The following is a 13,800-nucleotide window of genomic DNA, read 5'->3' as shown; positions in this document are numbered from 1 at the left end:
ATATTTATTGATTATGTAATATTATATTATTATATATATGTACCCAAATCTTTAAGTGATGAAACTAATGTCATAAAAGTAGTTGCGAACCATCCAAAGCTACTACCCCCGTTGTTGTGTCCATTTAAGCACTTTTTTTTACCATTTAATGAGTTGTGTATCATAATTCTTGATAATTTTAGCTAAAATAGAATCATATTTTATGATAAGATTTTTTTTTAAATGAATACTTACTGTAAGATGGTACAAAACTCAGAGTTCCATTTCATAATTTGGTGTGTATGCCTCTAAACATCCTGAAAACTATCTTAACTTCACAATTTACAATGGAGGTATTCCTATAAATGACATTATTACCAACATCCTCCATTAATTAATGATGGTTCGTCGGGAAGGGAAGAATGTACTCGTGTATTTTTCCATAAATTTTTTGAACGTGGGATAATTAGCAATGGATAAAGTTATATTACATGCAATAAGCATCTTTGTGAGATGAAAGTTAAAGTTTGACTTGATGTATTTATCGTTAACTTGATTTTATAGATGAATATCCATACTCTTGTTATGAGATGAGGATAATGAGTGGCGTGTAATTCTAGACAGGGGACTCAAGGCACACTTATATCGATAAATCCGACAAGTCATCTGTTTCTCATCTGGTAAGTATTTTCCAAATCCCTGGGCCTCCATTTTCAGAAATCCAGACAGAAGGCGATGTTATTTTAGGCATTTTATTTAGTTCCATGACGACTATCAGCATCTAATATTATATTAATATTGAATAATAAAGGCGGGAATGAAAACGTTCTTGATAGAAGAAGATGTATATTATTTAATCAATGATGTCATAAGTATTTCTTCTCATCTCCTAGCACACTTTTGTATTCTTACCAAAATTATCAACCTTACTTATCACTAAAACTGGTCTGTTATGTCAAATAAACTATTGTTTTGATATTAGAAAAGGAAAACAGTTGGTAGAATTTCTCTTTTTCTTATTTATTCATTCTCCTGAAAGAATCTTTTGTTCGCCGAATCCGTTTGAGTTAGTACAATAAAATTAGTGAAATGGCAAAAAAATTCTCCCTACGCCTGCATTGAAATTAATGGAGGCTATGAAATTTGAAGCTACCTACCTGACGGCAACAAAATATTTTGTCGAGTATGCTGACCCAGAGTCAAACGACACTTAATGGCCTCGTTCCACATAAAGAATATGAATGCATACAAACAATATTTGACTCAATATGATTCTGACAACTTTAACACCGACCTCTTAATCATGCTAGTTTCCTGTAATATACCTTTTTCACAGTGGAAAACCCCATTTTCTCAAAGTTTATGAAGAAATATGCCGATAGAACCGTCCCTAGTTGAAGGACTCTACATAGATTAATGGAGGTTGTTAGCACGGATGTAATCTCTAAAATTAAAGGGATAATTGGAGATAAGTATATTTTCATAGCTGTTCATGACACTAAAGACAACCAGTAACGATCAATAACAGCTATATTGATGCATACTTTGGATGGTTGTTTCTTGGTTCGTCCTTATCTAATTAACATGATAGACATAAAAGTTTCTAATGTCGTTAATGTTGCAAATTTTGTCGTTCAGAGTATTCAACTAACTCGTGGTTTGGACTTTCATGAAAATAATTTAAAAGTTTTCATCACGGATGGAGCTTCCTACAGTAAAAAAGACGGAGAAGGCCTCAAAAGAAGCTACCCCAATTGAAACATATTATTCGTGTAGCTCATGGACTCTATAACGTGGCTGAACCACGTACAGAATTCCCAAAAGACAAACGAGCTCATTTTAGAAATAAAAAAATGTTTTTGAATGCTGGGCTAAGAAAATGGAACTTTACTGCTTCTTACCAAATTCCCTTACCTCCAGCACCTATCGTCACTACGGGAACTTGGTTGAAAGCAATTGATTACTATTTCAATAACTTCGAAGTAATCAGGGAGTATTTAAATAACCATAATGAAAAAACATCAACGGTTTTTAAAGCTAAGGAGATCATAAATGATGAGTTTATTTATGAAGAATTGTCAATAATTAATCATAATCTCAACCCAATTACTGAGGGCATTACAGCGTTAGAGGAAAGAATCCCTTTATTTGTTGAATCAATTCGTAATATTTAATTTTAATAACTTTAATTTCGTTTCATTTGTCCCTAATAGTTTGTTGAAATATTTTTTTGTAATATTTAGAGTCGTTTGTTATTAATTTGTTTCAGTTTCTCTGTATAGCTACTATTAAAATTTATAATTAATATTTTTCCTTATAATTAATCATTTTTTATTTGTGTTTTTTATTTTATCCATACTTCTTTAACTTAATATCACAAATATATGTTATAATACTTTAATTTATATATTTACTAGTAATTATATTTTTTTTAAACATTTATTGCTACACTTCATATAAAACATAAAATCAGTACGTGGACATGTAAAAATAATTTTCCCTTTTGGTGCCTCGCAATAGTTTGCCGGATTAGGCATCCTACTGCAGTCCGTCCTGAAGGTGTTCTGGGGATGTTGCATTGTTTAGTCAGCCCCCGATATCAGAATTCCTTAAAAAACTGGAGAGGCTGGAGACGGAATTTCTAAATTTACTAGTAATCCACTGCTACGGTTTAAGAGATAATCATAAGTTTTGACTACTAATTGTATGAGATACCATACTAACGACTTTTATTAATTTTTGTTAATAAATCTACTATATAGAAATTGGGAAGTTTTTTCATGATTTTCTTGAATTTGAAAATTTCAACAACTTTCTATATTCACTCTTCCAGTGTAATATGAAATATAGAAGATTCTCATTTTTATACCAGCATCACGTGATATTCTATCCTCCAAAACCGTAACTTTTGATCAATAATAGCATTTATCTCGCTCCTGCTCGATGCCGAGCAACTACTTATCACTAGTGAATTTTTCAAGCATCGATTTTACTCAAATTAAGGAACCCCTCGGCGGCAACAAGATCATCAATTCTGTAATCATACTTACTCACTGGAAGTCTTACGAATTGGAGATAATTAAACATATTGAAGAGAGCAGCGCTCTATACTTTGCTGCTGGATGTACTGCGTGTTTCTCTCAAGAAAAAAGTAGAGTGTACATCTTGGAGAAGATGTCTACTCTTAAAAGATACTCCTCTAGATAATATAATCAGGTTTGAGGTGGAATCAGACCTGAATAAAATTGAATTGGACGTTTCATCGAAATTATGAGTAGGGGTGTGTTATCAACACCGTCTTACATCCTCTTTCACACATCTGGGTATACCTCCTATTTATTTTATTTCAAAAACCGGTACATATATAGAGACTTTAAATATAAAATAAAGTTGTTCACAATTCTGATTTATGTACTTAACTCCATGTTTCATTCTGATCAGACCAGATTCCTGGGCTCTGAAGGGCAATTTTTTATTTTTTTATACATATAAACAAAATCGAATCCCTGTGTATCAAATTTTGTTAAAGTTATTGGTTGTCAATTCGAAAATGTACCAAAAAAGTAAAGAAATCCAAAAAATGAATTATTGTAAAAATTTGGAAAAAGGGAGAACGTCTATTCCATACAATTTAAAAAAAGGGAATAAGGAAGAGGATTAGCAAGTTAGTCTTAGGATGTATCTTCCTTATGGTGATAGCAAGGTTAATAAAAATATAAGGTTAGACTATCATGTAATCGGGCTTCTTAGAATTTTCAATCTGATGTATTGTACCGACTGCAGGGCAAGACAGGCTGATTTTGACAAAACACGCAACCACTCATAGCCTATGACGTTACTATTGCTAGAATTTTCAATTTAATGTATCACACCAACTGCTAGGCAAGAAAAACAGATTTTGACAAAACACGCAACCACTCATTTATCATGAAGTCAATATTAAAAGCGTGGTGCAAGTCAAACATCAGTTGTAAACGTGTAATTGTATAACTTTGTATATCTGTTAACCTTGGGTTGAAGAAGCAACATATTTCTAATGATCAGGTTGTCTATCGACAAGATTTACTAAATTCCGGAGTTATTTATAAAACATTAATAAAATAATTCGAAATAAAATATATATTATACGGGTACGTTCTAGTACTTTATGATTTTATATTATGTATTAATAATTTTTATTATAAAATCATATAGTAATACAGAATTACAGGTAATGCGTGTTTAGCTTGTTTTCTTTATTTCTCCTCTTGATGAAATGGAGTAGAAAATGACGATGGCTCATTCGGAGTGATTATTCCATGTCTCTAGAACTCCCTATTCAAGGGAACAATTTAAAGAAAAGAACCAAGTAAGTCCACATGGGGGGCTAAAAATTATGTGAAAATACATTAATACTCACATAATGTGTACAATGTACATATTCTCTCAAAATATTTTAACTATATGCGAATTTTGATAGTATTTAAATTAAAATTTAAACCTTGAACTGTAAAAAGGTGGAATTTAATGCACTTGTGAAATAGAATGGGATTTCAATAGATGGGGGGAAGTAATCAGGTTTCTTCTTTTATATAAAAGACATTCACAAATCACGTGCCCACATAGAAGAGAGTAGGGCCTAAAAACATCCCTTTACTAGTTGATGGAGGGGGCTTTGTCAATTTAAAATCACGTAGACCTGAATAATATGCCAAGACGGTATAAAATGACGTCATAGGGGAAAATATGATATTTAAAAAAAAAAGAAAAAGGATTGCCTTTTTTGTTTATTTTTGAAGAAAAAGTGACCGCTTCCAAAATATTTCTAAAAAACAGGTCAATTTTTAACCAAAACAACATGTGGCTCTTGGGGAGGGGGCAAAGGAAAAAACTACGTTAGTCCGCATGGGGGTAAAAGTATGTGAAAATATGTTATTATAATTATAATAACTCACAGAGTTTCTGTTGGAATATCTATCTAGGGACAAAGAAACATTTTGAAGGACAATCGGAAAAATAACAAATGAACAATATTTTATCAAATGTAATTATAATGTTTGAAAACCTGAAGTGGATTCATCAAAATTAATAGTTATATTGTTATAATCACTTACTGCTAAACAACCTCGAGAGTTAAAAAAGAGTAGGGATATTTTAAAAGTGTGTTCAATCATTTCAATGTCAGAATGTGAGTAACAAATATTTCATATTTGGTATATACAAGACACATGTTACATGTTGTATGTTTCTTGGCAACTTTGTCATATTTTGTAAGAAAAGCTTTACAAGTTAAAAACGACTCTTTTTTTATTAGACATTTTCGTAGTCATCATGTTATTTAATACACTTAAATAATAATGTAAATAAATGAAATCCTGCGACTTCAAATTCATCATTTTCGAGTCATTTATAAAATGGTAGAGATGTATTCGAGTCAAAACTTTCCACAAGGGGAGGTTGGAGGGGCTGTAGCCCTCCCCAACTTAAGGATTTGCTTCTCCCTCGAAAGTTTACTATTTGAATTTTTTTTCTGTAGATTTCTAATAATTTTTCAAAAAGATTTGATTTTTAAAATTTAAAAAATAATTGTTGGCAAGATATGGAGCGTTCGAGTTGAAAATCTCTAGGGCAATCGAAAGTACTTTGGACTGGGCCTCTGATATCCTTAGATAAAATCAAAAATCCCCAGCTGTTCTCAGAAAAATATTTTTTTGAGAAAATATTATGAAAAATTAATTTTTTTGGAAAAAAATTTCAAAAAATTTAATTTCAAATATTAAATTTTTTTAAATATATTTAAAATTTTCTATTAAAAAGCAAAAATTCCTTATTGAGGGGATCCAGTGATAGCTAAGAATCGGAATTAACCATTATTTTCCCGATTCCAAAAATAATACCTGATTCTCCAATTCCGATGAATTGTCCCATCTCTAATCATTATTTCATTTTTGTGGAGAGAAGATCTGAGTATTGAGTAATTACCTGTAAGTGGGTTCATAAAAAAGGAGGAGTAACACTGTGGACTTGTTGAAAGGTTATTTTTAATATTAATATAACAAATCTATATTATTAAAACAATGTTTCTCTATTTGCCGACGCTTAATAACTCTGGGCTATGTCGGGTATTGGGTGAAGTTATAATTAACTATTCCTTTGTTAGTTTTTTATGTCATCTGTGCTGCTTGAATATCATTATTTATTGACGTACGCCATTTCTACTGTTGCATAAATCGTTAAACGTGTTATCTCAAGTAAATCCTCAACATGTATTGGATATAATCAACTTGAACACACGTAAATATTTTTGAATTTGATAGTTATTAGTTACTAGCGGTAGTACCTGGTATTGCCCGGAGTAATAAGGCGTCAGCTAAAAGACAAATTTTGCTCTAATAGTATAGTAGATAACTCCTACAGAAAATCTCAGTGATAGTCTCTATTATTCATGAGCACACTTAACTATTCAATACTTATACCAATCATATGTGTTCTCTCCTCAAGAATGAAAGAAGAATAATAAGAATTAACATGTGATTACTTATGGCAATTATAGTCTCTAGAGCGCTCACTAACAAAATCAAAAAACAAAACCAGTGTTCCCTGTATGCAACATATCAAACGCCTCCCAGAGTTAGTTCATCTTTACCTACCAGCGTTTATATTTTATTCAAATACTAAAAATCCATATGAGTGATGATATACATCATAGAGCATTATATATAAAAAGAAACTGTACTACATATTCGATGCTACATGTACACGCCTGCAATATTTCATTAATACAATACATTGTTATTTCTTCGATCAAAAATGTGTATATAAACAATTCGATGCTATATTTACACGCCTGCAATATTTCATTAATACGACTACATTCTTAATTCTTAGATCAAAATATGTTTATGATATACATCAGGAAGAACTATATACATTGCAACCGGTGACTGTTTTTCATACATTCAGACATAAGTACAATGTAAATACATACATACAAATAGACTTTGCTCTATAAATAAGGGATTGATATTGTCAATAGATATTTTCACTGAATGCTTTCAAATGAAAATATTAAATTGACATTTACAATTGTATGTATTCAAATAATTCTAATTTTTGTAATTGAATACTTTAAAAGTAAATGGGCAATAGATTTATATTTATGAGCTGTATGCAAAAGTTTTGTCCATTTCAGAGATTGATATTTAAAAAAGGTTAAATATGTATTTGTATGATTTATTGCTCAAAGAATATAAGGATTTGTCATCTTATTTATAACATTTGTAGAGTGTATTTATTATATCTAGGGAGTAATATATTCATAAAGATATTAGACAATATTAAGACATTCATATATCAGATATAAAAGTCTAATTAAGATCACTAAATATTCTAAAAGTTTTTATTTTTTCCACGTTATCCTGTCATTTAATCATGCTATTTTAATGGGCATAAATACTCATCAATGAGGAAGAAAAGGAATAACGCATATCTATGTATAGCATTTTCCACAATTTGACAAAAAAAAAAAGTTATTGAAATATTTCCAAAAAGCTCTTCTTTTGAAGCATTTGCTATTAAATTGTATGTACATGGATCGTGTAATCTTTGCCTAAATGTCGAAAATAATTATATTCATGTATTAGTTGAAATATCAGAATTAAATGTCATAGATAATGCATCCTTCCAGATATTGTTCTTATATTCAGAGGTGAATAAAATATGTGCTAGAAAATGGGAATGGATTTTCCTAATTGGCAATCTAAACAGTTTTTTTTTTTTACTTTCCAATGCTGCTATTATTATTATTTTTATTTTTGAGAAGGGAACCTCTCACTAATAAGTAATAACAAGTTTATTGTGATCATGAAAGATGAGGAGTTATAACTGTTTGATTTTTGTTTATTTCCAATCTCTTACGGTTGCTTGCAGCTGATCTAATACACGTCATGACAGCTGCTCTCTTCTCAAAAATTCTTCAAATTGTTAAGAACATTCATGTTCGGCTTCTTTTATTTTTACAAAGCTGCCAGAAATCGTTTATGTTATGATCTTTTTGGATACCGTATTTGAATTGATCTCTTTTTTTGTCTATTACAAAGAATGTTTAGCTGCGTTTCGATGGAAATAATGTGTTTGAACAGTTTTAGCCTTCAAGGGGCCTTTTTGTAACCTTACAATTACAAATTGCTTTAATGGCATTAATGTTTTTACAAATAAAAGTTATATTTTCCTACAATTTATCTTCTATAATCAAAGGCTAAAAATGGACATAATTTTCTATAATATATCTTCCGGCTAAATAATATTTCATATTTACTGTTAACATAAAAATAAAAATGAAAAAAGTTAAAAGTTGGTTGAATAGGGCTTGAAATATCGATGAGAATTGTTCAGGATCAATACTCCATACCTCCTTATTAGAGAATGATTTCCTAAAGTCCTTTTAGAGTTCGTTTCATTGCTTTATCAGCATATGTATACTCCAAAACAAATCGTCAAGGTTCCTCCGTCTGTCTTTTACACACAAGAATGTTCAATCAGGTTTTGAATACAATTGAATGTAGTAGAAAATGAGGTTCACTACCCTGAAGTTAAATATAACAATGACAGCAATTTACCAATTTTATGCAATAATAAAAACGAAATGTATTTTTAAAAAAATCTTTTAACGCTATAAAATTTGATTAATCTCGGTAATCAGCTTCATTTTATCTTCAGTTTTTAAAGTGTATATCGTACATTATAAAAAATTGCCTTGAATCAAATATATGTATAACATATTCTATGCCATTGAAATGGTAACTGTTTAATGGCTTCAATAAATTTAATTTAATTTTGAAATGGGCAAAATACTTTATTAAAATAATAAAATTATTTTGCACTTCATTCAAAATAAGTGGACGCCCAAAAAAAGATATTGTCCTATATTTATTAACTCTTTATGGCTTGAATTAAAAAGTTCAATAAAAATACTTTTTTTTCCATTATTTAAAACATGAATATTAGGGTCTGTATAAGCTCATATTTGTATTTTTTTTTCTTCTTTTTTTCGACCGTCTGGAAAAATGTACATTAATTAAAGTAAAAATTGTCAGTTAGAACTGCCGATGTGACTAAAAAGTCCCACCGATAAAAACTGGTGTATTTGTCTTAATCTCAACTTATAATGTGTTTTAGTGACATAAATGAATACTTTTATAAACGTACATGATTGTTCACAACTACTTAGCCTACCAGGAATTTTGTTCATCAAGTAAAATGAAAAGGATGTCAAAGAAAACTAAAATGCACGTAAATGTACCACAAAAGTTTTTGTTTTGAGGGAAAAGTGGTGCAATTTTTTGATGCAATACTAACTTAAAACGTATACAGAAACGTTTCTCTACCAGCCTCGTTCTGTTTCTAAGCTCAAATTATTTATTTATAATTGATAAATGTATTTTTTAGTGTATGACAAATTAGTCACATACATTAATCTGTCCTAGAAAGCGAAAGTGGCTTTTTCTAGTTGCCTATCTGAAGAGTGTTTTTTGTTGTTTTTTTAAATTCTTTTATTGAATTCTTGAAAAGTGAACATCTAAGTATAAGGTAATAACTAGTGGCTGTGCTTAGGTAAGAGAGAGAGAGGAATAATGGGGGGTTCCTCGGAAGTTATAAGTGTAAATCTTTGTTTTATTTCCTTTCTCTCACGACTCTTTGTAGCCCATCTAATAAAACGTTACAACAGCTAAGCTACTCTCTTCCAAATTGTCCGAATAATCACGTTCATTTTCATTTATTTTTAGATAGCGACTGGCATGTTTTATGCATCACTGTTAATCAATCATCTCAGGATTTCCTCACATAAATATTATTTTCTATATATAAATATTGCATGTAGTCATTTATGCTTACAATACTCTTTAATTGATAAAAGATTTAATAACCATGTAAGCAATTATTCTTTATATATTAATATGAATTTTTAAGTGGTTCTGAACTACTCCTTTTGTTATTAAGATGCAGAAAACGGTGTACTTTTAAAAAAATTCAAATCAATTGAGTCATTCATCCCTATCCTGATTATCTCGTAAGCTCAAAGTTATATAAATAGAAAAAATAACCTATCTAATTTTTGGAGCGTAATGCGGGTGAGTGGAAGTAATGAATAATATCTTTATGTAACTTTAAAAGTTATATAACTGCCTACTAATAACTCGGATATCGTACTAGATATTATCAAGGTTATAAATCAAGTAGCAAGATGCCCCAGTTAGCGTGAATAGATTCCTTGTCTACGTGAAATATTTTTCCTCCACAAGATGTCGTTTTTTATTATACAACAGATGATATTACTGTACTCTTTACCGATTTCACTTTGTTAATTCAATGAAGGTTGCATTGTTAGGTATAGAGTGATATCAAGTGAAATAAATCATGTTAATTTCTTAGGTGACCCATTTTCTGGGAATTGATAATCTGAAGAATGAATTTTCTTTTCCTCAGCAGTTGTCATTATTATTGAATTCCTGAGTAGTGAACATCCTTTTGTAGCTGATTGAACATTTGTGTGACCTCAAAAAAGTTGGAGATTACCCCACAGGATTTGTGGCGGAGTTATAATTGTAAGTCCTTTTTGGAGTCAGAGAGTTGAATTTGGAATCGACATCGGATTAATTCTTGTCAATGTCCTTGTTTACTTCCTTCCCTCCCCCTTCTCCCTCCTCACAGCTGATTGGCATGGTTACCATGTTGATTTGCAGATCAGTTCTGCATTAGTTAGTTAGTTAAGAATTTATTGCTGTTTACCATAGTACATACATATATACATTACAAAAATATACATAAATACGACAAAGAACACGACCACACACAGGGGTATATGTGCTACTATAGCAGAAATCGATCTTTAGTCCTGCTTAATTTTATAGCTATCATCAATAATTTGTTTCATGTTTGTACATTTAAGAATACGAAAATCTTCATCCTCTTCTTGCATGGCTTGGCATCTCTCGTATGAGAGCGATGGACATCTGTCAATAGAAAATTCTGGAACAAACCATACATGTAAATGATTAGTAGTTCAAATGTCAAAACCAAGTGCATGCATTTTGACAACAAAAAGCCTCACTATAGCCACTTACAGTGAGGCTTTTTGTTGAGCCGTTACTGGCGTATGGCTCTGTTAATAAGGCTATTTGAGATTTTCTGATTTTTAATTCCGAGCTAAATGCTTTGCAGTGTTGATCACCTTTTCCCCAGTTTCCTCACTTTCTTGAGTTACAGGTTTGTTCCGAGGGTCCTGAAAGTGCAGCTTTCCTGCGGAAGCCACTTTTAGGTTGAAGTCAATATCTTACACCTAATCATTTTGTTTTCTTTTGTTTGGGTTTATCCAATAGTTGGGTTTCGGCAGCCAAATCGAAGAACATATCTATTTGCAACTATTTTTTGCCATCACGACTTTTTGAATAAATATTTGAATTTTTTCCAGAGTCTTTCACACCTGCTACTTGATTTAGATGGTCTTCTCCTGGCTCATCTGTCATTCTGTGGTCCTCAGTAGCAGTTCCTCTGACACTGGCAGTTTCCTTGGCCTTTGGAGTATCTCTACAATTATTTTTATTAGTGTCAGTATCAACACAGACATTTACAATTTCCCCCGTGCAACTACTTGTATTACTATACACAACGGTCGTTCTTTTTTTTCTTTTTTTTTGTTGTTGTTGATTAGGCATTTCAACACAGGATTTCCAATTTTGATCTCGGTCTATCACCTTTTCCAAAGTTTCCTCACTTTCTAGAGTTACAGGGTGTTCCAAGGATCCTGAAATCGCACCTTTCCTGCGGAAGCCACTTTTAGGGTGAAGAATATAGTTTGCCAATCTCCAAATGCTGCTTGAACACATCAGGGTGTAAGACTTTTTCTAACAGTGTTATTCTGGATTTGGTCAGTTCGACTTACCTCTTACACGAAGGGAGTTTCATTGATATGTAATGATCTGAGTATGTATTTCATCCCCAATGTTTCCTGTGACCTCTCTGATGAAGCCAGTAAGCCTTTTCTCTCTCATTTTCTCTACCTCTCCCCACTAGGCTGGCAAGAGAGGTGTATCGTTCAAGATGACCTTTCGGACGTATTGTTCCGTAGCGTCATCACTCACATACATCACTGCCCTTTTGTTGGTGTAACGGCGACTTTCATAGTTAGGTAACAGTTTTGTGAAGGATTCTGAGGTGTATAACATACGTATGTAGTATGTGTCCAATATTTTCATTACTTTGTTCCACTCAATAAGGGAGATGTGCTCACTATTTTTCGTTACAATAGTTATTTCTGTAGCCTCCTTGGCAATTTCTGCATAGAAATTTACGCTTAGGCTTCGATTGTGGCACTTTTTGTTGCTCAGCAGACTCTGGCATTAAATTTTGAGGCCTTTCGGATGGAGGAGTTTCGTTAGAATGTCCCTCCCTCTCTCTTTTCTTTCTTCGAATGCCTTGATTTTCAGTTTTTTCATGCGCAGAGAGCTGCACTTTCTGAGTGGTATCCTCCATGGAGCTACGCTTTCTGATTCCATGTTTATTATTTCTGTTTTGAGGTTCCCTGGAACCTTGTTTTCCCATAGTGAGATGTGTTCTTACCCTCTTATCCCACTTGTTATATGTGACGGTCTCCCATTTCACGATGACATCATTTCTATTTTTATTTGGCTGTACTTTATCAGTATTATTCTGTTCTTTTTCACTGTTCCGCCATCGTCAAAGGTTGAGTGACAAATGGGCAAAAATGTTCCACTCAATTAGAGAGTGACTTTTATTAAAAGAAACGCCCCATTTGCGGAAGAAAAATAAAAGAACATTGTCCTAGCTTTCGATTGAAAATCCTGATATTGATGGAATGAAGATGGCTGAGGTGCTATCTTCATCTTTTGTTTTGCATCATTGTGAGAGATCTAAATATTTGTGTTTTTCTTATAACATAGTATCAAATATAAACGAACAATTAACATAGATTTGAATAATATGAACTGTTGCAGAGTAGAAAATAATTATTCTATAACCACCGATCTTAGTGATCACTAAAATTCCCAACCCACCAATCATATCAAAATGTTCTTTCAATTTCATAAAGAAGAAAATTACAAACAACAATCAAAATATGTATTATGAAAAATATTTGACCGGTCAGTTCCACCAATCATTAATCAGCTATGAAATTAGGTAAATTAACCAATCTTGCTCCGTAGCAGGAATTACAAAGATATCGATCCTCAATTCTTCTTCAATTCCAACAGGGACTTACACATATAACCAGTGAAGCATAAAACTTCTGCTATCTAAAAATACAAGAAACCGAAAATGTATGTGATAGTTCTGATAATTTGACGAATGTTTAAGAAGAAAACAGCTGTCATGACATTTTATTAGATCAGTTGTAAGGAGCCATGAAAGGAAGGAAATAAACATAAACCCCACTCCGTATCTAACAATTATATATACCCTAATTACAAAAAAATACATTTATTGTGAATAGCTGTAGATTTTGAAATTTTTTTAAGCAATTTTAATTTTTGGATTTTTTTTTTTTTTTTTTAATTCCAAAAATCTAACCCTCCCAAAAATAATCCTTCGGAAGCCCCTGAATAATGAATTTTTAATGTGGGGTGCAACTTTTTTATGCGTGTGTATGTTTACACGAGCAAGCACACAGAAAAATTATGAAGTATTTTAAGTTGAAATACATATTAATATGTACACAGAAGATGGGAGCGGTTACTAATCAATTCTAACATAGGGTATTTAAATGAAATGCTATGTGAAAACAATAAGTAAAAGAAAGAAATCTTGAAAAAATATATTTCGTAT

Source organism: Lepeophtheirus salmonis, chromosome 5 (assembly GCF_016086655.4).
Source record: "Lepeophtheirus salmonis chromosome 5, UVic_Lsal_1.4, whole genome shotgun sequence".
In the NCBI taxonomy this organism is placed as follows: domain Eukaryota; kingdom Metazoa; phylum Arthropoda; class Copepoda; order Siphonostomatoida; family Caligidae; genus Lepeophtheirus; species Lepeophtheirus salmonis.
The sequence above is the reverse complement of the archived record's forward strand: the minus strand, read 5'-3'. Positions refer to the sequence as shown.